We start from the raw sequence: 17,596 nt of genomic DNA, 5'->3' as shown, positions 1-17,596 counted from the left end.
AGATTAGCATTTTGGATAAAAATAATTATAACCATGTACTGCATGCAGAAGACACAATTCATAGAATGAAAGTAAACAGAAAAAATATGGTACTTAATGCATTCAGAGCCATAAAGCAAGCAGGAGTAACTACATTATTTTCAGGCACAGCAGATAATGCAAAGAGACAAAGTGATCACTACAAACTGGTAAAAGGAACAATTCAATAGGAAATGATAACAATATATCTGTGTCTATATATCAAATGTTGTTGTACTCAACATTATAAAACTAAAAGTACTGAACAGAACAAAAGACAGAGTACAATCAGAGTGAGAGACTTAAATGCCTCATTTTCTCAAATACATAGGACAACTGGACAAAAAAATTTCAGTAAATAAATATCAAACCAGACAGCTGAAAATTTTCACTTAACTTATATCTATAGAATGTTTCACTCAACAACAGTGGGATGCTCATCTTTCTTAGAAACATACAGCATTTCTTAAGTCATAAAGCTTGCACGAATAAATAAAACGAATTGCAAAAATCCCTTATGTACTATTGGGCTATAGTGAATAAAACTAGAAATAAACAGAAGACAACAAAACTATACAAACACATGGCTCACACAATATATCAGAGAAACAATTTAAAAGTTAGTTGAACCAAATGACAATGGAAGCACAACATATTAAAACCTATAGGACACGATGAAATTACCCCAAATAAGGAATATTGTGCTATGAACACACGTATTAAAAGCATAGATCAAATACAGATACTCAACATCTTAAAAAGATAGTACTAGTAAAGGACAAATAAAATTGATAAGATATTAACCAAACTTACCAAAAGAAGGAAAGAAAAACACCCCTATTGATGCAATTAAAAATAAAAGAGATAAAATCACAATACACACCATAGGAATGCACAGGATTATAAGGAACAAATTTGAAAAATTATATAGCAAGTCATTGGAGATTCTAGAAGAAATAAATTCCAAGCATTACAAATTTCTAAAATTGCTCCAAGAAGATATAAAAACCTATAATAGACCAACACAAGAAATGAAATATAGTCATAATAAAAACTCTACCAACTATGAAAAACCAAGGAAAGCTCTAACAACTGTAAAAAATCCAGAACATGATGGAGTCACTGCAGAATTGTACCATAAATCTAACAGAGAAAATTAAACATCAAGCTGTGTAACTCAAAGTGAAAGAGCAGTTCAAATTTGTTCATGGAATCTAGTACTAACCTGATACTAAAACTGGACAAGGCCTTGGAAAGAAAAAGAAAAAGAGAAAAAGAAAATAGAAAAAGAAACAAGTAAAGGAAAAGAAAGGAATCTACAGGCCATCTCTTTAATGAATAGATATAAGGATCCTCAGTAACACACTGATATAAAAAATGCAGCCAGTCATTAAAAAGCTCATACATTGTGGCCAAATTGACTGCATCCCAGCAATGTGAGAATGGTTCAGCATATATAAATTAAAATCATAAGACATTACATAAAGAGAAACAAGGATTAATAAAACAAGATCATCTACAGAGATGCAGAAAAAGTCTTTGAAAACATCCAACATCCAATAACAATGGGAACCTTGATGAATATAGGTACAGAAGAACTTATTTGAAACTGAACAAAGAAAACATACCAACAAATACACTGTCAACATCATACTAAATGAGGAAAAGTGAAAGCATTTTTCTCTAAAAGCAAGAGCAAGACAAGAGTGTCCACTATCATCACTTCTCTTCAACATAGTACTTGAAACTTTATATGGAGCAGTCAGAGAAGAAAAAGAAATAAAAAGAATTCAAGTAGGATAGGAAGAAGTCTAGTTACTCCTATTTGCAGATGACATGATCATTTACACAGAAGACTCCAAAAATAACCCACCAACTGACATTTAAAACTAATGATTAAATTCAACAATGTAGCAGCGTATCACATGAATACATGAAAATCAATTGCATTTCTGTAGCACAACAATGAACTCACTGAGAAAAACATTAAGAAGACAATCTCAGCCACAATAGCATAAAAATATTTAAATATCTCAGAATGACCCTAAGCAAGGAAGTAAAAACCTTTATAATGAAAACTATTGCACTCTGAAGAAGATGTCAAAGCAGATTTCAGAAAATAGAAAGACATCCCCAGTTTCTGAGTAGGCAGAATATTGTCAATACCGTCAATAAGTTACCAACATAAGTTTCCAAAAGTGATAAATAGTGTTTAGGCAACCCTAATCAAAATACAAACAGTATTCCTCAAAGGAACTAGGACAATATCATAAAATTTAAACAGAACCATAAGAGATCCAAAATAACAAAAGAAATCCTGGGCAACAATAGAAAAGCAGAATACATCATATTCTTAGATTTCAAGTTATATTAATAAGTTACAATGATTAAAAACATCACAGTATTGAAAGCTGACATATGGAACAATGGAACAGAACTGAAAATTCAGAAAGAATTCCAGGTACATGCATCAATGTGATACTTACAAAATTGTCCAAACCGCACACTGGAGAAAAGAGCGTTGTTGGCAAATGATGCTAGGAAAATTTGTCATTCACATGCTGAAGAATGCGTCTACATGCATATCTCTCATCCTTTACAAAAATGAGATAAAAACATATGAAAAACTTTGATATAAAAATAAACATTGGTGGTACTAGAAGATAAAACTGGTAAAAATTTTGAAGACATAGAAAATTTCATAACATAACACCTGTTACACAAGAAATTAAGCCAACAATTAACAAATCGGATTATATCAAATTAGAAAGCTGCAAAACAAAGCAAACAACAAGTATAAGGAACAGACAAGTTAAAGAATAGAATAAATTTCTAAAAGCTTCTTTTCAGATAGAATATTAACATCTATAATATATAAAGAAATTAAAAGATCAGATATCAATATAAATCCCAGTAAAATGAAAAATTGAAAAACATAGAAATATTTTTTATAAATAAATACATAAAAATGTTCAACATCTTTGGCCATTAAAGAAACAAAAATCAAAACAACACTGAGACTCCATGTTACTCCAGAAAGAATGGCTATCATCAAGAAAACACACACATATGAATGAGCCGGTGAAGTTTTAAGGAAATTGAAAATTATGATATTCTGAAAAAAGACATCAAAAAGGATATCAAAAAATGGAAAGATATCCCTTGCTCATGGATAAAAAGAATGAACATAGTGAAAATGGCCATACTCCTAAAATTGTTATACAGATTTAATGCAATCCTTATCAACATGGTACTGGCAAAAACAAAGCAAAGCAAAGCAAAACAAAATGATGAGGATCAATGGAAAAGAACAGAAGATGCAGGTGCAACTTCAAACACACTGTCACCTTATCTTTGACAAAGGAGTCAAACATGCTAACTGAAAGATAGTCTCATTAATAAATGGTGCTCAAAATGGGGCTTTCCACATGCTGAAGACTAAAATAGTTCCATGACTACCACCATACACTAAATTAAAGTCAAAGTGGATAAAAGATCTAAACATTAAAACAAAAACACTGAATTTGCTGGAAAAGAAAGCATGTACAAATGTTGAAGATATAGCTGTAGGCAGAGATAGGGTCTCACTATGCAGTTCAGGCTGTACTTAAACTCACTTTGTAGCTCAGGGTCACCTCAAATTCATATTGATCCTCCTGCCTCACCTTCTCAAGTGCTGAGATTACAGGCATATGCCACCATGCTCCATATGGTTTTTCCACTTTTATGACCTTTTTTATCTAACATGCTGTGTTCAAAGTTCACACATCTACAGAACGCATGAAATTTCCATCTTTTTTAAGGTTGAGTAATACTCCAATATAATACATGTCAGTTTTTGTTCATCTATTTACTATGGATTGCATAACTATCTCCCAAAGGGTTATGTGCTGAAGGCTTCATCCTTAGCCTGGGAATTATTGAGATATGATATTACCTTTAAGAACCAGGGCTTAAGGGGCTGGGGATTTAGCTCAGCGGCATAAGCGCCTGCCTTGGAAGCAGGCAGTTGTGAGTTTGATCCCCGGTACAGAAAAAAAAAAAAAAAAGAATCAGGGCTTAATTGGAAGTTTTCCAATCATATAAATACATCCCTTCAGGGACTACTGGAACCCTGAACCTTCGTGCTTTCCAGTCAACATAAGATGATCAGTGTCCTCAGTCACATGCTCTTACACTGCAGTATTGGCTACCTTCAGGTTCAAAAGCAAAATAATAGGTCAACAAATTTTGGACTGAAATCAAAAACAGAACCAAAACAAACCTTTCCTCTTCTTAAATTGATTTATCTCAGGTATTTGTAACAATAACACAAAGAAAACTAACACATTGTTAATCCATCAATGGGTACTTGCATTGTTTCCAACTTTTGGCTTTCTGTGAACAATGCTGCAGTGAATATGGATACAATATATCTGTCTGAATTCTCATTTTTAATTATTTTTTGTACGCACCTGGATGTGAGTTTGATGGATTTTGTCATATAATAATTGCATTTTTACTTTTTGAGGAATTGGTTAGCCATTTTATAATACTGACTGCAACCTGGTTCACTCCCACAAGCAACGGATATCCAATGTACCCACCTCCTTGCCAATATTGCTTCCCCACTCTCTTTGTGTTTCATAATAGCTATTCTAATGGTGCAAACAAGAATTTCATCACGGTTTTGTTTTTCTCTAATCATTACTGATATTAAACAACTTTTTACATACTTATTCACTATATGTGTACTTTTGAAAAAATATTCAAGTAATTTTATAGTTTTTATATATTTTTTCCTGATAGGAGTTCTGTATAAGTTGTGCATAGTAACTCTCATCAGATGCATGTTTTGCAAATATTTCATCACATTACATCAGTTGTCTTTTCATTATGTTGATGATGTTTCTGATGTACAAAATTTTTAATTCTGATGAGGTCTGGTCCACCCATTTTTGCTTTTGTTGCCTGTGGTTTTGTACCCAATAAAATACTGCCAAGTCTAATGAATCTGCTTCCTCATATCTTCTTCTAGAAGTTTTATAGGTTGAATACCTTATTTTTATTTATTTTGAATTAATTTCATGCATGATATAAGGTAAGGGCAATCTCATTTTTTGTGTGTAGAAATCAAGGTTTGCCAGCAATTTATCTTTTTCAATTAAATGGTCTTGACATTCACTAAAGAAAAAATGATTATACAGGCAATTTATTTCTGTGTTCTCTGTTCTAAGCCATTGGGTTATATATCTTTTTTTGTTCTAGTACTACAGGATTTTTATTACTATAGCATTTGTTATGTTTTGGAATTAGAAACTGCACCAGTTTCAATTTTATTTTTTATCAAATTGTAGTGCCTATTTGAGGTCATTTAATTTGTGAATTTCAGGATTGATTTTTGTATTTTTATAAAACTAATAGTGTTGGGATTTTGATAGAGAACATATTACAATTGTGGATTGGTTTTCATAGTATTAACACGTTACAAATATCAATTCTTTCAGTTTAAGGGCATGTGATTTCTGGCTATTCATTTCATTCTTTAATTTCTTTCAAAATTATTTTGTTAAGTGACCTTCTTTCAATCTGGGGAGCTAAGGCCACATGAGGTGAGTTCCAACACACCAGCGCGGGCCAGGGAGAGTTAAGTTCATCACTCCCAGTGGTTAGGTGCCTGCCCCGATTCCTGAAACACTGGGCTAGGCTCTGGACATTTCTTAGGCCTGACTGGACCATGTGTAGTGAGCTTCCTTCAATCTGAGGAGCTGAGGCTTCATGAGGTGAGTTCCAAAACAGTGGTGCTAGCTCAGGGAGAGCTTTGGACCATCACTCCCAGTAACTAGGAACCTGCCTAGCTTCCTGGAACACAGAAGGTGGCATGGGAGATGCTGTGGGCCTGATTGGGCCATGCTCAGCAATCTCAGTTTGGTCCCAGGAGCCAAGGGCACAGGAAGTGATTTCCAATACAGCCAGGGGAAGCTTGGAACATCACTCAAAACACAGAAATATAGGAAATGACAAGAAAAAAAGAGCAAAATGCAATCTCAAGCCTCCAGCCCGTGCTAAGAAAGCCTAGGAGTCATGTACATAGAAGAAAATATGTTATACAACAAAAATACCCAAAACGATATCAACTGAAATAAAGAAGCAACTCTGGGAAGCTATAAGGAAACACAAATCAGAAATAATCTCCCAGGTAAAAGAAGAAATAATAAACATAGTGAAAGAAATGTTGAATACATCTAAAGAAGACACATTTAAAAAATAGAGGAATATTTCAGAAAGATGGAATAACTGAATCAACAATAAGAAACAAACCAAATGCACGAGGCAGATTCAGAGATACACAGGAAATCAAAAATTCCATCAAAAGGGCAAAACCACTTCAATGAAAGCAAAGATAGAATTTGAGACCTCAAAGACAAGATTTCAGCTAGTGAACAGTAAAGGCAAGGTCTTTTAAAAATAACAAGGAATCAGGAAATAACAATTCAATAATTGCAAGATGATGCAAAGAAAAAGAACATAAGATTGATAGGGATAAATGAAAATGAAGGTGACAAAACAGATGATATCAAGAGGAAATTTACAGAAGTAGTAGCTGAAAATTTCCCAAACATGAGAATGGAAACTGATGTATTGATTAGTGAAGCATGTAGAACTCCAAAAAGCTTTAACCAAAATAAAACTACATCCAAACATATCATAATCACTATCCCAGCAATTCAACATAAGAATAGAATATTAAAAGCTATAAGAAAAAAAGATCACCTAAACAGGAAAGCCTATCAGAATCACAGCAGAATTCTCAACACAAAAAATGAAGTAAAGAACAGCATGAAGTGAAGTATTTCATATACTAAAGGAAAAGGAATTTCAACCCAGACTGATATACCCTGCAAAACTGTCTCTCAACATGGGTGGAGAAATAAGATACTTCCATGACAAAGAACAGCTGAAGAACTTCATGATCACAAAGCCAACCTTGCAAAGAACACTGATGGACACTCTAGATACACATAGGAAAAAAACATTAAGCAAGTTAGACAATTAAACAGAACGGAAAGGCAAAGAAATACACAACAGCAGAAAGATAACATGTCAACAATAAACACATGTATAACAGTTATAACAATTAGTTATAACAATTAATGTGTGTGGCCTCAATTCAACAATTAAAAGAAACAGACTGGCAGAATGGATCAAGAAACAGCATCCAAATATATGCTGTCAACAAGAAACCGATCTAACCCAAAAGAAAACTCATACACTGAAAGTCAAAGGATGGAAATCCATGCTTCATGTAACATGAACCTACCCAAAAAAGCGAGGGTAGCAATTCTATTTGCAGACAATGTGAACTGCAAACCAAGAATGATCAAAAGAGATAAAGAAGTTCACTAAATACTCTTTAGGGGAACACTTCAAGACAGAGATATAACAGTCTTAAACATATATGCACCAAATTCCAGGGTATGCAGCTATACAAAACAACTATTAACAGAAATGAAAAATCAAATAAACAATAACACAATTATAACAGTAGACATTAACACACAATTGTCACCAAGGGACAGATCAACCAGACAGAAAATCAACAAAGAAATAACAGAACAGAATCATACCTGTGAACAAATGGACTTGATAGATGTACACAGAGTATCCAGCAACATCAGAATATACATTCTTCTCAGCATTATATGGGACATACTCTAAAATAGACCATATACTAGTCCAAAAACTATACTTAAGTAAATGCAAAAGAATTGAAATTATCCCATCGCACTATGATATTATCAGATGATAGTGCCATGAAACTAGAAATTAATGACAAAAACCAACTTCAAAAACTCCACAAACAATGGAAGTTGAACAATAAACTCTTGAGCAATCAGTAGGCCACAGGGAAAATTAAAGAAGAAATAAAACAATACCTGAAAGCAAATGAAAATACAAATAAAGCTTACCAGAATGTGTGGGATGAAATGAATGCAGTCCTCAGAGGAAAATTTATTGCAATGAGTTCACGCAATAAGAAAACAGAACAAACAAATAAACAATCTGATGCTACACCTCAAACATCTAGAAAAAGAAGAGTAAGTCAAGCCCAAAGGCAAAAGATGGGAGGAAATTATAAAAATCAGATCAGAAATTAATGCAAATATTCCCAGAACAGAAAACATCACACTACAGTGATATATGTGCACCCATGTTTATAGCAGTACAATTTGTAATAGCCAGATATTCAAAACAACATAAGTGTCCATCAACTGAGGAATGGATAAAAAAAGCTGTGGAATTTTATATAACGGAGTCCTATTCAGCTATGAAGAATGACCACATTGAGTTATTTATAAATAAATGGACACAACTCGAGACCATACTCATAAGTGAAATAAATCAAACTCACATGTATTAATATCATATAGTTTCCCTAGTGTCAGAAATGGTAAGAGTACATAAGAGTTTGTAGTAATCATGATACCCCATTACATTGCTCTGAAGCCTTGTAATGTCTGCATTCATTAGTTGGAATGGTTTTATCCTACTTTGTTTGATTTCATTGTCTGTGATAGTATAAACAGCTATTTTAAAGAAAACAAGACATTAGAATAGCCAGTGCTGATGGAGTATCATCTCACTCTGAAGTCCTACTATGTTTTTGTTTTTCTGTTGCCTTTGGTTTTATCCTGTTATATCCTATTGGATATTATTATGTGTGATAGTATAAACAAATTTTCTATGGAAAATGAGAAAATATATTAGCCATTGTTCATTCTCTGCTACTTGGTTCTGAAAGCCCTATAATGCTTTCATTCTCTTGAATGGTTTTATACTGTTTTATTATGTTTGATACTATCATATATGAAGCTATGCTTAACTATTTCAAAGAAAGAGATATTACGATAGTTACTGTTAATTATATGTTGTCTTGTGGTAAAATGCTATTTACTTGCATTGTTCTGATCTGATGTGCTTTGTTCTGTCCTCTTTTGTCTTAATCACTTTAAAATAAAAAATGAAAATTAATGCAATAAGGACTAAGTAACAATACAAAGAATCAATGAATCAAAGAGTTGGTTCTTTGAAAGAATAAATAAAATTGATAAGAACCTAGCAACCGTTATCAAAAAAGAAAAGAAAATTGATGAGCCCCTAGCATCTCTTATAAAAAAAGAAAAGAAAAACTCAAATTCATGCAATAAGGAATAAAAATGGTGAAATCACTAGAGTGTGGAAATACGGAAGATCATCAACACCTATATTGAAAATCTCTACTCTCAAAGATTCAATAACACAGAAGAAATGGACAGATTCCTAGAAATGTATGAGCTCCCGCAGCTGAGTCAAGAAGATGTAAAACTGCTGAATAAGCCAATTTCTATTAAAAAATGAAAATGTAATTAAGTCCTTACCTACAAAGAAGACCCCAGGCCCAGATGGATTCACTGCAGAATTCTGCAGGAAACACAAAGACTTAAGGCTGACACTCCTCAAACTCTTCAGTGAAATCAAAAGGGAAGCAGTTCTTCCTAAGTCATTCTTGGAAGCAAATATTACTCAAGTACCAAAACCTGAGGAAGGCCCAGATGAAAAAGAGAACTACAGGGAAATCTCGCTAATGAACATAGATGCAAAACTTCTCAATAAAATATTGGCAAACAGGATGCAGCAAATCATCAAGAAGATTATACACCACAACCAAGTGGGATACATTCCAGGCAAGCAGAGATGATGTAACATACATAAATCAATAAATGTAATCCACCATATCAGTAGAACCAAATGTAACAATCACATGATAATTCCTATAGATGCATAAAAAGCTTTCAATAAGGTCCAACACTCATTCCTGATAAGAACCTGACGAGAATTAGAATAGATGGTCTGTACCTCAATGTTATAAAGGTCATCACTGAAAAACCAATAGCCAGCATTATATTAAATGGCCAAAAACTGAAAGGCTTTACCTTAAAATCAGAGAAAAGACAAGATGTCATTTATCACCACTCCTATTCAACATAGTACTGCAAATACTAGCCAGAGCAATTAAACGAGAGAGAAATAAAAGGAACAAAAATAGGAAAAGAGTAAGTTAAATTATCATTAATTGCAAGTGACATGATACTCTACATAGAAGACCCAAAAAACTCCACTGAAAGATGCCTATGTATATAAATATGTTCAGCAATATAGCTGGATACAAAGTCAATACTCAAAAATCAATAGCATTTCTATACACTAACACCAAAATCACTGACAGAGCAATAAGAGAAGGCACACAATTCATAATAGTATCCAAAAAATGAAATACTTAGGAATAAATCTAACAAAACAAGTAAAAATATCTATTCAGGGAATACTATGCTATCCTGTAAAAGGAAATTGAAAAAGACCTCCAAAAATGGAAAGACATCCCTTGCTCATGGATAGGAAGAATAAATATTATGAAAATGGTCATTATCGCAAAATCGTTATACAAATTCAATGCAATCCCAATGAAAATACCATCAGCACACCTCATAGATCTAGAGAAATCCCTCCTAAAATTCATGTGGAACCAGAAGAGACCTAGAGTTGCAAAGGCAGTTCGAAACCTCAAAGGCAAGGCAGGAGGCATCACAATCCCTGACTTGAAGTTATACTACAAAGCTACTGTAACACAATCAATATGATACTGGAATAAAAATAGACCTGGAGATCAGTGGAATAGATAGAAGATACAACCACAACTACAAACAAATTCAACCACCTTATTCTTGGTAAATGGGCCAAACATGTTCACTGGGAGAAAGATAGTCTCTTTAATAAATCGTCCTGGAAAAATTAGCTCTCCATATGCTGAAAACTAAAACTAAACCCATGTGTATCACAGTGTACTAAATTAAAGTCAAAATGTATCAAAAATCTAAGTATTAAAACAGAAACACTAAATCTGTTGGAAGACAAATTAGGTAAAAATCTTGAAGACATAGGAGTAGGTAGAGAATTCATGAGCAAGAATCAAACCGCATGAGAAATACCTACCTGAATCAATAACTGAGATCACATCTTATTAAAGAGTTTCTGCATGTCAAAAGAAACCTCCAGAATAGTGAAAAGAAAACCCACAAACTGGGAAAAAATCTTAGTGAACTGTCCCTCAGACAAAGGACTTCTGTCTAGATCATATAAATAATTAAAATAAATCAGACTCCCAAATTTCAAAGACCCAATCCAAAAATGGACATCCAAGATGAATACACAGTTCTCAGATGAAGAAATACAAATGGCAAATAAATACATGAAAAAATGTTCATCATTAGTCATTAGAGAAATGCAAATTAAAACAACACTGACATTCCTTCTCACTCCAGAAAGAATGGCCATGATAAAGAATACTACCAACAACACATGCTGGAGAGGCTGTGAGGAAAAAGAAACTCACCTGCACTGTTGTTGGGAGTGTAGACTGGTGCAACCACTATGGAGATCAGTCTCAGATTCTTCAGAAAGCTTGGATTGGAAGTCCCATTTCATCCAGCTATTCCACTTTTGGGCATATTCCCAGAAGAAATGAAAACAGCATAACAAAATGATATGTGTGCACCTATGTTTATAGCAGCACAATTTGTAATAGCCAGATCTTGGAATCAATCTAAGTGCCCATCACTGAGGAATGGATTAAGAAGTTGTGGTATTTTTATACAATGTAGTACTTCTCAGCTCCAAAGAAAGATCACACTGAGATATTTATAAATAAATGGATGCAACTTGAGACCATACTCATAAGCAAAATAAATCAAACTCATATGTATAAATACTTTATAGTCTCCCTAGTGTAAGAAATAATAAGAGTACATAAGATTTTATGGTAATTGTGAGTCTCCTTTACAATACTTTGAAGCCTTATATTGTTTCATTCGTTGGTTCGAATGGTTTTATTCTGTTTTCTTTGTTTGCATTATGTGTGATATGCACAGTTATTTTGAAGAAAACAAGACATTATGGCAGCCATTGCTGAGTTAATATCATCTTGCTTTGAAGTCCTACCATACTTTCATTCTTCTGTTTCCATTGGTTCTATCATGTTGTGTCTTAATTGGATTTTAATATTGTGATAATATAAACAAATTTTATGGAAAATGAGGTATTATAGTAGCCATTGTTCATTTTCTGTTATTTGGTTCTGAATGCCCTGTAATACTGTCATTCTCTTTAATGGTTTTATATTATTTTGTTATGTTTGATATTATTGTATGTGAAGCTATGCTCAACTATTTCCAAGAAAGTGACATTATAGTAACTATTGTTAATATCCAATTATCTTGTTGTGAAGTGCTATGTTACTTACATTGTTCTTTTCTGATCTGTTTTGTTCTGTCCTCTTTTGTTTTATTCTCTTTAAAACAAAATTTTCAAAACAAAAAACATGCTTTCAGCATGTAGGTCTTTTGTTTCATTGTTTGAATTCATTCCTTAGCATTTTATTTTTTCAATGCTCTTTTTAATGTAACTATTAATTTTTCTTTTATGTATTCATTCTTTCTGCCTAGAAATGCAATTGATAATTCTTGTATTTATTTTGTATCCTACAACTTGAATGAATTCATTTTAGCCTTATAATTATAACAGGGTTTCTGATAGAATCCTTAGAGGACTTTTCAAGGTTTTACATTTTATTCTTTTTATGTATGAATTACTATTTTATTATAATAAAAATTACATGTTTGATAAGACTTAGGGGCACTTCAAATTCACCCCTGCTTTCCCACAGCCATAATGGCAAGAGAAGCCTTTTTTCCTGCAGGCAGCCAGTGTGAACACAGAAACACAGTCAGGGCTACCTCTGCTTGCTGGCTGCAGCCATCAGAAGGCTCTTGCTTCCTGTGGGCAGCCAGTGTGGGCAGGAAGACACAGACAGTCACACTCTATGCATGCACAGGCAGCCAATGGAGATTCTTGTTTTCTTTGGGTAGCCAATACTCACTGGGAGAATCAGAGAAACTCAGTCCTGTGTACCTGCCACCATCCTGGGAGTCTCAGTGGAGATACGCAGGTTCAGAGAACAAACAGCCTCATCACCATGCAACTCTGGCTGTTGGAAAACCTCAGTGCATCTCTACAGGTCTGGTGAAGCCCACCCTATGCCTTTCTACCTCCCTGGAAACCGAGATTCAGAGAAATCCAGGTGACTGTCTCATTATCCTACATCATGAAGGGGCAGTCAATGTAGGAAGTGTCTGATATGCCTCAACTGGCTTATTAGGAAGAACCCAGTAGAATGTCAAGATGAAGGAGAAAAAGACAATTTCAGATCTCTAGCTTGCACAGAACAAGCATTGGAGACATAATTGTGGAAGAATATGGAAGTCGCACACCTGAAATCTCCAAAAGGATAACAACTGGAGTAAAGAAACAACTTCATAAGACTATAAAAGTAATCATATCAGAAATAATGTCTCAGAGAAAAAAAGAAATCACAAACATAGTGAAATAATTGCTAAGCATATTTTAAAAAAGCATGGGAAAATGACACAAACATTGAATGAGCAATATAGGAAAGATTTACAATGCATGAAACACATTCAAAGAGATATCCAGTAAATTAAAAAGTCAATTGAAAGCTGGGAAAATAGTTTGAAAGACACTGAAGATAGCCTTACAGACCTTAAAGACAGGATCACAGCTAGTGATTGTGCAAGGAAAGATCTCTTAAAAATAACAAGGAACCAGGACATCATAATTCAATGGCCACAAGATAACACAAAAATAATTTAAGAAAATTACAATGAAATAAAAATACTATTAACAGAGGTAATACCAGAAAACTTCCCAAACATAGGAGAAGGATCCAGCATACAGCTAAGCAAGGCATACACAGTTCCAACTGGAAATAACCAAAATATATCTACACTCAGATATATAATAATCAAGATCCCAGAAATTCAGCACAAGAACAGAATATTAATAGTTGTCAAAGTAAAGTAACACATAACCTATGAAGGAAAACCAGTCAGAATAATGGCAGTCTTATCAACACAAACCATGAAGTCAAAAGAGTTTTGGACTTAAATGTTTCAAAACTTGAAAGAAAACAACTTCCAACCCAGATTGATATACCCTGAAAATTATCTTTCAAAACTGATGGAAAAAATGAGATACTTCCATGATAAAGAACATCTGAAGGAATTTAGGAGCACAAAATCAACCCCTTCTGAAAGTGCAGAAGGACATTCTAGAGAGAGATAAAGATGACCATGGTTCCAGGAACAGCAGCAAAGGAAGACTGCCAAACGGGAAAGCAGATGAATAAAGAGAAAAAATGGAGGCCCAACAACAGGAGGATAGCATGGCAGAGATGCACTAATGCATGCCTGTTGTAGCCATTATTGCAGATGGCCTCAATTCAGCAACAAAAGAAACATAGGGAAAGTGGACCAAGAAACAAGATCCATGAATACACTGTATACAAGAAACATTTCATTGGAAATGAAGTTTACAGACTGAAAATCAAAGGAGAGAAAACAATTGTTCCATGCAAAAGGAGACCAGAATAAAGCAAGGGTAACTTGTCTTTTAACCACAGAATGGATAAGAAAGATATGTTATTTTCATACAATGGAAAGCTACTGAGCTATAAAGTAAGATAATCTCAAGGCTCTTGTAGGTAAATGGATGCAATCAGAGATCATGTTCATGTGTGAAATGGTTTGGACTCATACATGTGAGCACCGAGTAATCTCAGTAGCATAAAAAACAGAAAGAGTTAGTGGGATCCACAAAGCACAATAGATAAGAAAGAGGTAGGGGAGAAAAGGCCTAAAAAGTGAAAGTGGTAATCACTGTTAATTTCCTATTATCTTGCTTTGAATTTTTGTATTGTTTTCATAATTTTGTTAAGTTTAATCTTATTCTGTCTTGTTTTGTTAGATTTTATTGTGATGGTATGGGCAGCTATCTTGAAGCTAACATGACATATTATGGTATTCGTTGCTGATTTCTTATTATCTTGTTTTGAAGTCTTATAATACTTTCATTATTTGTTTTGATTAATTTTATTCTGTTTAGTTTATTTGATTTTATTATGCATGGTGGTATGGACTGCTGTTTTGAAGAAAACAATAGATATTATGGTAGCCATTGTTAATTTTCTGTTACCTAGTTTTGAAGCCTGGAAATGCTTTCATGCTTTTGTTTTGATTAATCTTGTTCTGTTTTGTTTGATGTTATTGTGTATGATAGTATGGACAGCTATTTTGAAGAAAATGAGAGACATTATGGTAGCCATTGCTGATTTCCTGTTGTCTTGTTTTGATGTCTGGTATCACTTGCATTTTTCTGTTCTGTTTTGTTTTGTTTTATTTTCTTAAAATAAATACTACATAGTTGTACATACATATGTCTTCGTATTATGTTATTATACATTAACCAGTATTAGTATATTTTGAGATTAATATCCAGAGCTAGATTTCTATTTAGAAATTTAAAACTTTTAAAATTACCATTACATTTTGTTACTTTTAAACTATTATCTTCTTTTGTTTTAATGTACATTAGTAATGAAGAATTCTGGGTACTTGGTGCATGTGAATAGCATATTGGGATTATTTTTAATTTTTATATCCATCTCCTTTTTATCTCCTTCCTTTCATTGCCTTCTCTTTTTCCAGGAGTCTACCTCTGAGTTTGCAATTATTGTATCTCTATTTTATTTTTATAATTTATTTATATTTTAGGGTTTTTTTCTTAGCTTTTTAAAATTTTATTTGTACACATTAGCAATTTATGCAGTTTCCAATCATTTAGGCATGTGGTTTCATGTACATAATACAGCTTTACTCTTGTTCTTAATTCCTTTCCTCTTTCCTCCTTCCTGCTTCTTCATTCTCCTATTCCCTTTTTCTTAATTGTTGATGTTATTTGTCCTAAATCACACTATGGCATATAGTGTTTACATTATTAGGTTCTTGTATATGGCACATCTTTATTACTCCCATTTCCCCTTTCCCTTCCCCTCACCCCTCACCCTTGCTCTTTTGAACTATTTCCCTATTGCAAGAGATCTACCCACTTGCCCCATTCTATCCATTCTTAATTATTTTATTTGAATTTTTCTCACTCAAATGAGATACCACATTTAAGCTTGTGTCTGGTACATTTCACTAAATATTTTATTTTCCAGTGCATCTATTTTCCTACAAATGTCCCAAATATGCCATTCTTTGTAACCAAGTAGTATTCCATTATATAGAGAGAACACATATTCTTTATCCATTTTCCTATCGATGGATATATATATATATATATATATATATATATATATATATGATACCTCTATAATTTAACTATTATGAGTTGGTATGCATATTACTGTTGTATGACTTAAGTACTTTGTGGAAGACAACTAGCAAAGAGATAGCTGGGTCATATAGCATTTCTAATTTCAGTTTTTGATAAATCTGTATACTGATTTCCATAATGGTTGCACTAGTTTGCTTTTCCAACAACAGTGCAGGAGGGTTCTTTTTTCACTACAGCCATGCCAATATTTGTTATTATTTGATTTCTTAATTATTGCTATGTTCTCCAAAGTAGGTTGGAATGTTAGTACTGTTTTAAATTGCACTTTTTAATGGCTAAAGTTATTGAATATGTTTTCATATGTTTGTTGATCATTTGTATTTATTCATCTAAGAAGTGTCCATTTCTTTTGCTGATTTCTTGACTGGATCTTTAATTTTAGATGATTTAATGTTTTGTGTTCTTTGTACATTCTAGATGCTAGTCCTCTGTCTGGCAAGTAGCTGGCAAATTTTTTTCCCAGTCTGTTCATTGTCTCTTCCCTCTACTGATTGATTCTTTTGTAAAACAGAAGCTTTTCTGTCTGATTATATGATCCCATTTGTTGACTGTTTTTTAAGATGTAGCTCAGGCTGGCCCTGAACTCACTATGTAACACAGGCTGGCCTCGAACTCCTGGTGACCCTTTTACCTAATATTCTCAAGTGCTCAGATTACAAGCATGTGTCATCAGGCCTGGCTCACATTTGTTGATTCTTGATGCTATTTCATGTATAATTGAGGGTCTATTCATAAAATGACTTATGACCTCAAGAGTTTTACCTATTTTATTTTCTAGTCAATGTAATGTTTTTGTTGTAATGTTTAGAAACTTGGCCAATTGCTATCATAATTTAGTATATGGTGAGAGATAAAGGTCCTGTTTCATTTTTCTACAAACAGGTAACCAGCTTTTCCAACAGCAGTTATAAACTATGTTTCCTCCAAAATATGCTTTTGGTCCCTTTTTCAAATATCAAATAGTTACTGGGTGTTATGAGGCATGCTTGTATCCCACCATGTGGGAAGCTGAGGAAGGAGGATTGCCTTGAATTACAGGCCAGCCTGGGCTACAATGTGAATTCAAAATCACCCTGAACTCCATATCAAGATCATCTCTCAAAATAAAAAAGTTTAAAAATACCTGAATTAGTCTGAGGAGGTCTCTGTACTCTAGATTCTTTCTATTGGTCCACATATCTGTTTTTTGTTTCAGTACTGTGTCATTTTTATCATTGTTGATTTGTAGTATAGTTTGAAGTCAAATATTTCT

Source organism: Cavia porcellus, unplaced genomic scaffold, assembly GCF_034190915.1.
Source record: "Cavia porcellus strain 051 isolate PalLab524CR breed Dunkin Hartley unplaced genomic scaffold, mCavPor4.1 scaffold_3, whole genome shotgun sequence".
NCBI lineage: Eukaryota > Metazoa > Chordata > Mammalia > Rodentia > Caviidae > Cavia > Cavia porcellus.
The sequence above is the reverse complement of the archived record's forward strand: the minus strand, read 5'-3'. Positions refer to the sequence as shown.